The following is an 11,067-nucleotide window of genomic DNA, read 5'->3' as shown; positions in this document are numbered from 1 at the left end:
GGATGTGCATGTGCCCAGGGCAGCAGTGGGAAGGACGATGCCTGAGGGGAAAATTGCTCTCCAAACCTCGCATTGGTTTGAGGTCAGTGGCTTTGGAGAATACCACAGCTTAATGGTGGGTTAGGGTAGGGCAGTGGAGGCCAGGTTTGGATAACTAAAGTCTTGCTTAGGAAAAGACTAATCCAAGGAGTTGGCTGTTTCTCCATCTCCCCTTCAGTTGCAGGTAAGCAGTTAAGATGGGGAAGTATTTTGAAGAAAACAAAGAGACTAAGAGTTAAAAGAAAAAAGAGCTCAGTTGTGTATTAATAACCAAAACTGATTGAGTAGATATAAAAGCTGAAGGCATGTACTTAGTCTCCTTCAGTAATGTGAAACCATTACAAAGAAACATAGTGAATTCTAGCTGTGCCTAATTTATTTGACAGCACTGCTATGTATATCACACAGCAGCTAGCATCCAGGTGTCTGTATGCTTCAAGTGTTACATGCATATATATATAAAAATATATGTACATGTACAAAAAACCCCACTTTTCTCTCTATCCTTTTGTGAACTGATTGCTCATGCAGACTTGGTGTGGGATTTTTTAATTATAAACCTCATAGTGTTTCAGTCCTTAGGTACTGACACAGTTCCATCTTTATAGTTTGTTGTTTTTTTTTTTGGCATAATGTTCTATATTCCATTATACCTGGAACTCAATGGGGTTTTGTCCTTGTCTTCAAGATACAGCAGCTAAGATGCTTCATGTGTCCTGACTGTCTTCTCAGTGCTAATAATCACTTCATGTGAGAAAAATCAGTACTCTATTCCCTGTTGCCTATCGTTTCCTGAACAACTTTCCTGTGACTAATGCACTACTTTCTCTTTCAATTGCAAAAATGAAATGTTGAAAGTATTTAATAGGAAATACTGTTGAAAATAGTTCTGAAGTTTTATTGTTGTTGTTTTTCATTTAAAACATACAAGTAACTTATATATATTCGAGCTGTCATTGAACATGTCTGAAATGATCACATTAACTATGTAGTCCTAGATCTCTAAGCTGCATCCTGCCTCACGCTTCCTAGTATAAGCCATCTCACCAACTGCTCGAGGTCGGTTGGTAAGACCTCGGTTTGTGAATACTTATACAAGTGCAGCTTTACCGAGGGAGGCGGTTTAGTCATTCTCACAATAAAAAACTCCGCGAAAAACAAGGCTGCTTAATGTAGAAAAATCGAATAATATATTTGCTAAAGATGACATTTAGCAAATGGACTTTCTCAGGTCCTTATAGACTCTTACAGGACACAGGATTTAAAAATAATCTTAAAATAAAATTTCATGGGACATTACAGTTTACACTTTCTGTTCACTTATTTCCTCCTCATACTTGTGAACTTACCTCCTTATGTTTTAAGATGAGAAAAATCTTACCACCCCTCACCTAGTATTTACAGTGCTGACTCCTAATTAAGTCAGGTTGTATTTTCTTTTCCATTCTATCATTTGACTATATGACCTTGGGCAAATCACTTTGTCCTTTTTGCCTCTTCAGACTGGTTTGCCCTTGGGGCTACAAGTTATTTCTTCAGTTCTGTTTAAGAGAATGATCTGCAATTACTGTTTATACAGTTTTTTTTTTACTATTTTTAAATAGAAGATGGGAGTGAAAAGAAAAAAAAAGGGAGTGTAGGTAACACTTTAAGATTAAAAATCTTTTTGGCAGTGAGTCAAACTTCATTGATTTAAACCTGGAACTGTTGACATTTGTCTGCGATTTTTGTATATGAAAGGAACTCTAATTTTTTTAAAGAGTACTTAGAGAGGTTTAAAGACTGGGCAGTATTTTAAATATAGGAACAAAATTATAGAAAAGTGAATTAAGAAAAAGTCCTACACAGGGAAAACTCACAAATGCCCTATAGTCCAGTTGATCCTCTATTAGAAAAAATAATATAAGACAGGCATTGCATTGGAAGAGATGGTGAAGCCTTGTTGTAAAGGGACATAAACATCTGGCAATACACCTGGTCCCTACACATATTTATAAATCACTTCAGGCATCCCAAGGCACTGTAGAGAACAGACACAAAAATTGAACCAAGAACACTCATAAGCCAAAGAAAATAAAAATGTTCTTGATATAGGATGAAAAGAAATGAATCTCATTTACTGCACAAACACAGTTTGGAAAGACATGATGCAATTTTGCACTTCTTGCACCTTTGCACCTGCTGACTTTCATTTATATCCTCCAGGCAACAAGCAAGCCTGAAGGCCTTTGGCTTGCACCCAACGCTGACGTTGCAGTGTGGTGCTGCAGGAGCACCCGCTGCTCTGGTAGAGCCGCCCCGCTCGCCTCTGGTCTGAGAACGTCGAGGTTTCCTGGCACCTCCTCTGAAACATTGTGTGTGGTGAATCTCCCTGTATTGTTTGTAGCTGCTCGAGATTGATTAATATGGAGCGAGCTGCCTTGCAGATGCCAGCTTTGCCTGCGAGCCTCGAAATGTGGTTGTTGCATTTGTTCCTGGAGCTTGAATGCTGCTATATGCTCTCGGGAACTGTTCTTGAGGACAGCCCAGCAGAAGAACCCGAGCTGACGAAGGTCAAATGTGCCTGTGTGATATTTGGGTCCAGAGCCATAGGTGTACATTTTGACACAACACAGCTATACTATGGAACCAGCTGCAAATTTAGCCCTTAATACTTCTTGCTCATACCTGCTGTAACACAGTTTTCTATATTTTCTTCAAACTGTAGAGCAGTGCTGTGCTAATTCCCATATATGCCATCTATTTTGTTCTTCATGGGAAAAAAAAAAAAAAGAAGTCGATAGTGAAAACTGCTCAACTGTAGTCAAATATCCCAGGTTTATGCTCTACAGGTTATTTTGGACCAGATACCATCACCCATGTACATTACTACTGTTTTAATTGACAGGGCAACGGAAAATGGGTACTCTCTTGGTAAAATGGAACTCTCCCAGAATGCTTTGACTAATATGACTGGAGGTACAGCAGCAAGTATCTCCAGGGTTATGTATGCTAGAGAAGTGAAAATTAGGACTTCTGATCATGGAACTCTTGATTTTTATTTTTTTTTTTTTTCCATTGTAGCAAAACTTAATTAATGGCAGTCTGGTTTTCAGAAAAATTAGAAGTTAAGTAGTTTCTGCAGCTGCCATCACACTTGAGGTTCAGCTGATGTCACCATGGAACTGAGTTTTCTCTCTGGGGAGCCAGTGCTGGGGAAGTGCCAAGATCATGTAATACAGCCTTTGCACGAATTGGCTAAATGTGCATCTTATTGTGCCAGAGTCTGACTGGATCAGTAATTCTTATCAGTCCTAGCTCTGCTGGGTAAGCCCCCAGGATGTTCTCAGCTAAAAGCTTGTCTTAGCATGTGGGCCAAAAATCCTCTCAAATACTATCACACAAAGGAGAAGGAGGACCGTGCACCAAAGTTTATCACCGAGGTGGCTGCAAGCATTCATGCCGCAAGCTGAGGACAGGCACCACTGATGCACTTTCTTTAGGTCCAGCTGTCCTTTTCTGAGGCATAGATTTGTCTAGCTTTAAGTTACAGCTTCTGCTTCACACGGGGATGGTTACCAAGATCCATGGCTTTTTTGGGATGTCCCAAAACAATTTCAAGGCTCTGTGTAGAAATTTGATCATAAAGAATGGAATTTGCCTTGTGGGTGGAGATGTGAACTCGAATTCAGTTGGATTGGTTTGTTGAGTATCACTGATATGCACACCATCACTGGAACCAGAATAGATTTTTTTTTTCTCTCAGAAGACAGAGAGCTTGCTTTGGATACAAAGGAATTGACTTCAAATTTCTAGCCTGGGAACACCTGGCTGCTGGAGTCCAGTCTCCCATAAACCTGTCCAACCACAAATAGATGCTTAGTCCAGGACAGACCCACGCCATGTGCCACTGCATGCTCATGAGAACACACAAGTGTTTTCCCAAACATTTATAACAAATGCAAAACCTGGAGTTCAAAAAGGCAAGAGGCACTAATCATGATACCCCGGAAGGAAGAAGATGGGAGTGGTTGTTAATTTGTGCCTCTGCAGCAGCAGAGGTGCACTGGGTGGGGCTGCTCAGGAGATATCCAGATATCTTCTTTGCACAAAACCTTCTGTGGTTCCTGCTGAGGTCACATAGGTGTGACTGGATATTGTAGTCGGAGTAATTCTGGGGAAGCCTGAAGGTGTGAAGCCTTTTCAACTAGTGCAGCGTCCAACACCAAGTTCTGGAGGATTGCTTTGTTCACAAGTTAATATATAAAATGCCAACTTAGTTTTACAAAATCATTTGCTTAATTTTTCTCTTTTTATATACTGTGTGTGGGTGTATGCATCTGTGTGCATTTGAGGGGCACCCCTTCTACAAGGACATGCTGTAGAAACAAAATAAGTAATAGCCACTATACTATTATTTCACTATATGTAAAGCAGACCTGAAAAATACAATATTTAACCAAAACCCAATTAAATTGTCTTATGCTTTTTCTGTAATTTCTTTCCTATCATTACAGATTACAAAGACATTTATGCCTAAACAGAAGCTGTCTTCTTCCAATCAGCCTGCTCTTTCTGCTCCGTTCATTCACTAAATCATTTAATCACCCAAGGCCATATGTTACCATCTTGTGTAAAACGGGTGGAAGAGAAAAAAAAAATATGCAAAAATCTCTGCACAAGAGTGGGTGTCAGCATCCAGCATAGCTCCCACTAGGAAGCACAAAATATAAAATGTTATCACCAGTGAATGTGACTACGAAAATAAACTGAGACAGACAAAAGAAAGAGACAAGACATCGCAAAGGTGAAGGAGACAATCTTTGAATCTTGGTTCTGGGTGGAAGAATATTGACTAAATGTTACCTGTTAGTCCATGTGCTCATATTCTCGATATTCTGCCATTAATATAGTTGCTGTGCTTTGCTGTGATTATCTGGTGAGCGCATTAACTCAAGCTTACAGTCCTCTTCCTTACATTGCATGAATTAAGACACTGTCCCTGACTTGGTTCCCTCTTGGTTCTTCTTTTTCTCTCTCTCCTTGTACTGGTGCACATTTTGTCCCAGGTATTTCTGTGTGGAGTCATATGCTTTTACCATTCAGCTTCAGCTGCTGTTCCCTGTCATGATTACTTCACATGGCTTTCTCTCTTGGCACGTTTGGTAGGTGACAGACCCTTTGGGAAGCACAAGGCTCAGAGCAAATCGTGGGCTGTGTGCTCCCATCAGGGAATGAGGAGGCTTGAAGGAAGTTCGAGGTGGAAAATCTATTATTTTTAAAGCAAGGGGACTTTCCAATTTTATGACAGGACCTGTAATCCACCCTTTCTTCATACCTTCAGGAAGCTATTGTCTGTTTCCTTGCCAGGAGATTGTGACAGTGCTGCAGTTGGAGATGGGAGAGCAGGTGACTGAAGGTCTCCACCAAGAAGCCGCTGCTGCTCTCCCCTTGCAGAGGCTCCCAGGGCAGGGACATAACTCCACAGACTGCAAAAAACCTCCTCCTCTAAAACTGCATGTGCTGGTTTATCCTAAGACTATGAAAGCATAAAAGATTATATTTTCATTTGCATGGTTTGCTGGTTTTTATTTGGCAGCTACAATAACAACAGGCTACAGTGAGCCCATAAAACAAAGTGAGAACAGCAGCTCGTTTTTGTGGCAAAATGTAATGGCTATGGCTAAAGGGCTTACATAATTCATCTTAAACCCTTATGCCTCTATTTATTGATGTTTAAATGAAAATTAAACTCTTAGAGCCATAAGGAGGCTTCTGGTATCTGAAACGAGATTTCAATGCCGATATTTTTATCCGGCACTACCAGCTGAAAGCTCCTGTCGGGAAGCATTTTGCTGGGAAGCACCGCAGCTGGGCAGGGCTGGGTCTCCCCTCCCCTACCTGCTGCTCAGGTTATCACCAAAAACCTTGGACACCCCTATATGGTAGGGGGACCAACTGGCCATACCAGGAAGTCTGACCTGAGAGGTTGCAACCATAAACTGTGTTTCTGTGATGTGAGGATGGTCACTGAGGTGACTGGCAAGGGAATATTTACCACTTTGGCAAAATGAAAAGGTGAAGTAAAACTGAAGCATCTGGTTTCCTCGAAGGCAGCTTATGGTAAGAACAGCATTTCTGTGATTACTCTTCCTAATGCACGAGAAGACAAAAGATTCAGCTAACCATACTGTTAGGGTAGAGAGAGGATTTTTATTTCCCAGAGGCTTTTAGAAGGTTATTTTGTTTGTTTCTTGCATTTTTCTGTGATGTATCATTTTTCCCCCGCTCTATTCTCCAGAAGATAGAGCAGACTCAGGAAGTGAATTGCTGCTTGGGGAAGTGTCCTGCCTCCAAGCTGACTTATATAGTAGGACATATGGCATAAGTTATATTTGGACAGATGTGAACAAGTAGTCAGTGGATTTGATAAGATTCTTTATTTAAACTAACTTGCACAGTGTCACTGTTCTACCATCTTTCTCTCCTTCCTCAATCTGATCTTTTGCTAGTTTCAAGAATTTAAAATATGCATTGCATCTAACTAGTCTGCAAAGCTTTTAATGCATTTAAGAGCATTCAGTCATGACAACAATATCTGATTTTCTCCACGTTATGATTGGCAAATATCTGCTTTTGGTGATAAAGCAGGCACAGATGATAAATTGTATGAGTTGCAAACTCCAAATGATTAACCAATTTGAGACAGCCAAGCTCAATGTGAGTCATTTTCATTGATTTGTTTAATTTGGCCCCTGATGCTTCATTTTCACTGGTGTGGAGTTGAGGCACAAAGTAGTTTTGTACCTCCCATGGGTAGCACAGAAATATTTTTTTTTAAAATGTACGATTGAATGAATTTCAAGAGATCACTTAGTTCATCTCCCTGCCTGGATTGCTGTCAGGATCATCTGTATCTGGGCTGTTTCTGAGAAATATTGGTCTGTCCTGTTCTCAGAAATCTCCAGTGAAGGGCACCCCACTGTCCACCCAGGCAATCCTGGGTGTACTCTTGCAAGTGTTGTTGTAAGAAGCTTGTCACTTCTTGTCCTATCCGGAGTGTCCAGACAGAAGAGTTTATTTCTTCCACACCCTAGTAGCTCGTGTCCTGGAAGTCAGCCATCATACCTTGTCCAGCCTTGTCTTCTTTAATTTGAACAGCCCTACGTGTTGCTTGCAGGACATGTTTCTCATGTTTTGTTTCATTGTTTTCATCTTCTAGTTGGCCATTCCCTGACTGTGCATCCTCCACTTTCACCATTTATTATTCCCACTGAAGCAGAAAATTTCTCTTTCAACCTACCTGACATGCACACAGATTTTTGGGTTATTTTCCAATCTACCATAACCATTTTGAATTATAATCTTTCCTCCAATGTACTTACAGCTCATTCCAAGCCGATGCCATCTGCAAATTTAAGAATTGTACTTTTAATCTTTGCATATGTATCATTAATGAAAAAAAATGAGTTGTGTCAAATTGAGGACAGCAACCTGGAGAAGTGGACCCAATATAGCCCTTCAGTTTGGCAGTGAATTTTTTGTAAAGATCCTTTGCATATGGCTTTTCAGCCAGTCCTGCCACCACTGGTTAGTTTTGGCTTAACCATGTTCCCTGGTTTGGTCACAAGAGCATCAGGCAGGGCAAGGTAAACAGCCTGGATGAAGGCAAGACGTAGTATCGATTGCCTCTCCTTCTCTCAAGGCTTCTTAACCTGTCTCAGAATTGGATTTGTTTAACATGCTTAATTTGTGAAAACTTAGTGTGGCCCGATGCTCACATCCTTCTAGGTGGTTTTAAAATGTTTGATTATTTATTCCTGTATTTTTCTGAGAAATTTAATTTGATAACTAGCCTGTAATTCTCTTTTCATCCTCTTTGAAGGATAAAATACTTCCCTCGTACTCCATGAGTTCTCAAAAGTGACTGCTACTTATCAGGATATTCAACCAGCCCTTTACTATCCAGATGCCAAAGGATAAGTACAATTCAGGTTAAGAAGTAATGAGCACCTTATCAATGACCTAAGAGAAACTGTTTGGTGGTGCAAAGGAAGGGTCATGGTGCAGGCTTTCATCCCAGCACACCGCTTTCTCACCAGCCTCAGTGGAGCCCACTCCCTCTTGTTAGCTCCTAAACCACATCTCCACAAAATTAATGCATGTTATAACTCTCAGAAGATAGCGTGGGTGAAAAAATAAATTCCTCAAGGCTTGAAAATAGATGTAAGTGGATATTTGGCATAAAGCTAACAAAAAGAAAAGCCATGAAAATGTATTAACTGCCACAAAGATGAGTCTTAACTGCCAGTGGTGGTTCAACATGCAGGTCGATAGCGTGGCCTAATGCTCACCTTTTTGGTACAGACATTTGCTGCATAAGCATATGTGCCATTTTCATTTCCAGCCCCACTTTTTAATGGTTAAAAGCTAATTAAAACATACAGTGGCATTTTGAATCAATATAGCGTATGGACTGCTGCAAATTCTCTCATCAGGCATGTTGCCCTCAGGAAGCAACATTAACTTCAACAGCAAAATAGGGCTGTGAGCTCATTAATCATCACTCTCAGAGAGAGTCTGGGTGGCAGTGGCAGCAGCTCTGCATGTGTCTGGTGGTGAAGATCGGATACAATGGTTAGATATGCGAAGTGTTGCACAAACATTAACTATTGCAGCCAACTGTCTTTGCAATTGGCATTTATTATCTCAGCTCTTCAGATTAAAAAGCAGAAATGGACCATGAGGTGGATTTTTTTCAGGCAGTAAATAGGTGTCAGGCTGCTATAAGAACTCAGCATCCTGGCTTCCTAACTCTGAAGTCCCCTTATTTCCTTCTAAAAAAGAAAGAAAATGCCCAAAACAACAACCCCAACCCACCTGGGAATATATGAGGAAGAAAAAAAGGTAAAAGAGGGAGAAAAAGGTAAGGGAGGGAGGTAGAAAGAAGAGTTGAAGAGAACAAAAAGGAGAATTAGTGTCAGAGGTAAAGCTAAGGTTATAAGAAATTAGGCAGTAAAGGGAAGGAAATTGTTTAATGTATATAAACATAGTCTTCAGTGCTTATGAGAAACCCTGAGAGCCTTTAGTGTTTTCTGAGCTCTCTGCTTTGGTACAAGGTGCTCACTGAAAGTGCAAACATATGCCCTGGCAGCCCCTATCCCCTTTCTCCTCAGTCACATTAACCTTGGTTCAGAGAGAGGGCTCGCCAGAACAAAGCAGAAAAGGCTCCTCACAAACTCCTCTCTCCTAATCTTGCTCGTCGCCTGATTTAGCTCTGAAGCAAAGGTTCACAGACCCTCTTTTGGGCTAAAACCTCCTAAGCAGTGGCAGTTTTGCTGTCCTTGCTGCAGCCAGGAGCCCTTCTTACCCTTTGTGTGGGATCTGATGAGCAACCTCCAAGACATACAGCTGACACTTGTACTGTGACTCTGTGATTGATTTGTACCTGATTTTCCTGGGACATATTAAGGAGCAGAAAGAAAACCTGAATGCTGCCTCTTAGCTTTTTACAGGATTCAGATGCACGAGTTCCAGTACAGACTCTTTTTATTGGGACTTTATGTTTAGAATTCAAATTCTTCTTTCCATCAAGTCTTTGTTAAGCTTTAGAACTTTTAGCTGTGCATGTATGCTATATAAGAAGCTTGACTCACCTCCTGAATCTGTCTGAATGGAGGGTGAACAGTCAAGTTGAGGCTATAGTGCTGCTTTTTGTCTTCCTCCAGCACTCCCTTTCTCCAGTCCATCTGACCACTCTCCAGTCCTGCGAGGAGAGCACTTGGAGGCATGTGCTGGCCCTTGCTGCATGTGCTCACTGGTACACATAGCTTCTTCTGGGAGCATGAGGGCGTGATTTTGGACCCATCTTCATAAAATCAGGAGACAGCATGCAGAAACGTTAGTGACTGATGAGGACTGAATGAGTGCCAGGAAAGAGAGATGCTTCCCAAGAGAACAAAGTGCTATGGGAGCACAGGCTGCACATGTATGACACCGCTGCTCCTCACGAGGTAGGGGCTGAACTCCCCTCCAGTTGTCCAGGAGGAAATATCTGCATAATTTCCACACGGTGCAACTTCTACTCACCATCTGCCAGCATCATATCATTTATGTGCTCCTTCTTCTCTGTTTAGATCCATTGGTCCTGCTTTCCAGCACAGCAGAGTTGATTTTTATGTCAGGCAGCAGGTTTTGTATCTCCTACTTTTCACCTTTAAGACCCCCTGCCAGGTTTCACCTCCTTGAGGTGCTAGGGCGCTTGTTTTTGTACTCTCCTTTTAAGCAATTTCTGAACAGAAGACGGAAGAAAGGTCTAGGGGGAGATGTAGGTGCAGAATGAGGAGAGGTGGATGCCTGCAGGACCTTGTGCTGTGAATCAAAGGCACCTGATCTCAGACTCTTTCAACAGGTTTTTTGGCTCTTGGCTCGGGCCAGGTATGACCTGAAGGCAGCTGCTCAAAGAGGTCCACCCTGCAACGAGGAGGCTTCAATATTAACCCTAAATTAAACTGAGCCCGTGTTCACAGGGCTTTTCAGGCAGAAGAAGAAAATAAGATAATGTAACATAAGAGGGCACAGGAGAAGGATTTTGCTCTGTAATGGCAAATTACCCACTCAAAAATAATATAAAGAAGGGAGGAAAAATTAACGAATAAACTCTGCACATTATTTTAAATCACAGAAGTGTCAAAAATGGTAATGCCTATATCAAGGCTGCCCTAATGTAGCTCTAATTTGCATGCCATTGGCATTGATTTGACGTGAATATTTACTCTCCTATTCAATTAAGAAAATCCATAACTGCCACCATATTTTAATGTTAATGTATTTTTACACAGCTCTCTGTTTACCTTATTTTCTCTTCTATAACATTAACACTTTTTTTTTTTTGTTAAAAAATGTGTGAAAGATTAATTTGTAGAATGACGGGATATGTGGGTGTGTAGCACAGGCCAGATGGAAGGGGTGTAACATGACAGTTTTCTTCTGTGGCTTCGTTTTGTTTTTATTGTTGCAAGCGAGCAAAGTATAACTAAAATTACCATT

This window comes from Nesoenas mayeri (assembly GCF_963082525.1).
Source record: "Nesoenas mayeri genome assembly, chromosome: 3".
Lineage (NCBI taxonomy): Eukaryota > Metazoa > Chordata > Aves > Columbiformes > Columbidae > Nesoenas > Nesoenas mayeri.
This window is presented reverse-complemented; position numbering follows the sequence as displayed.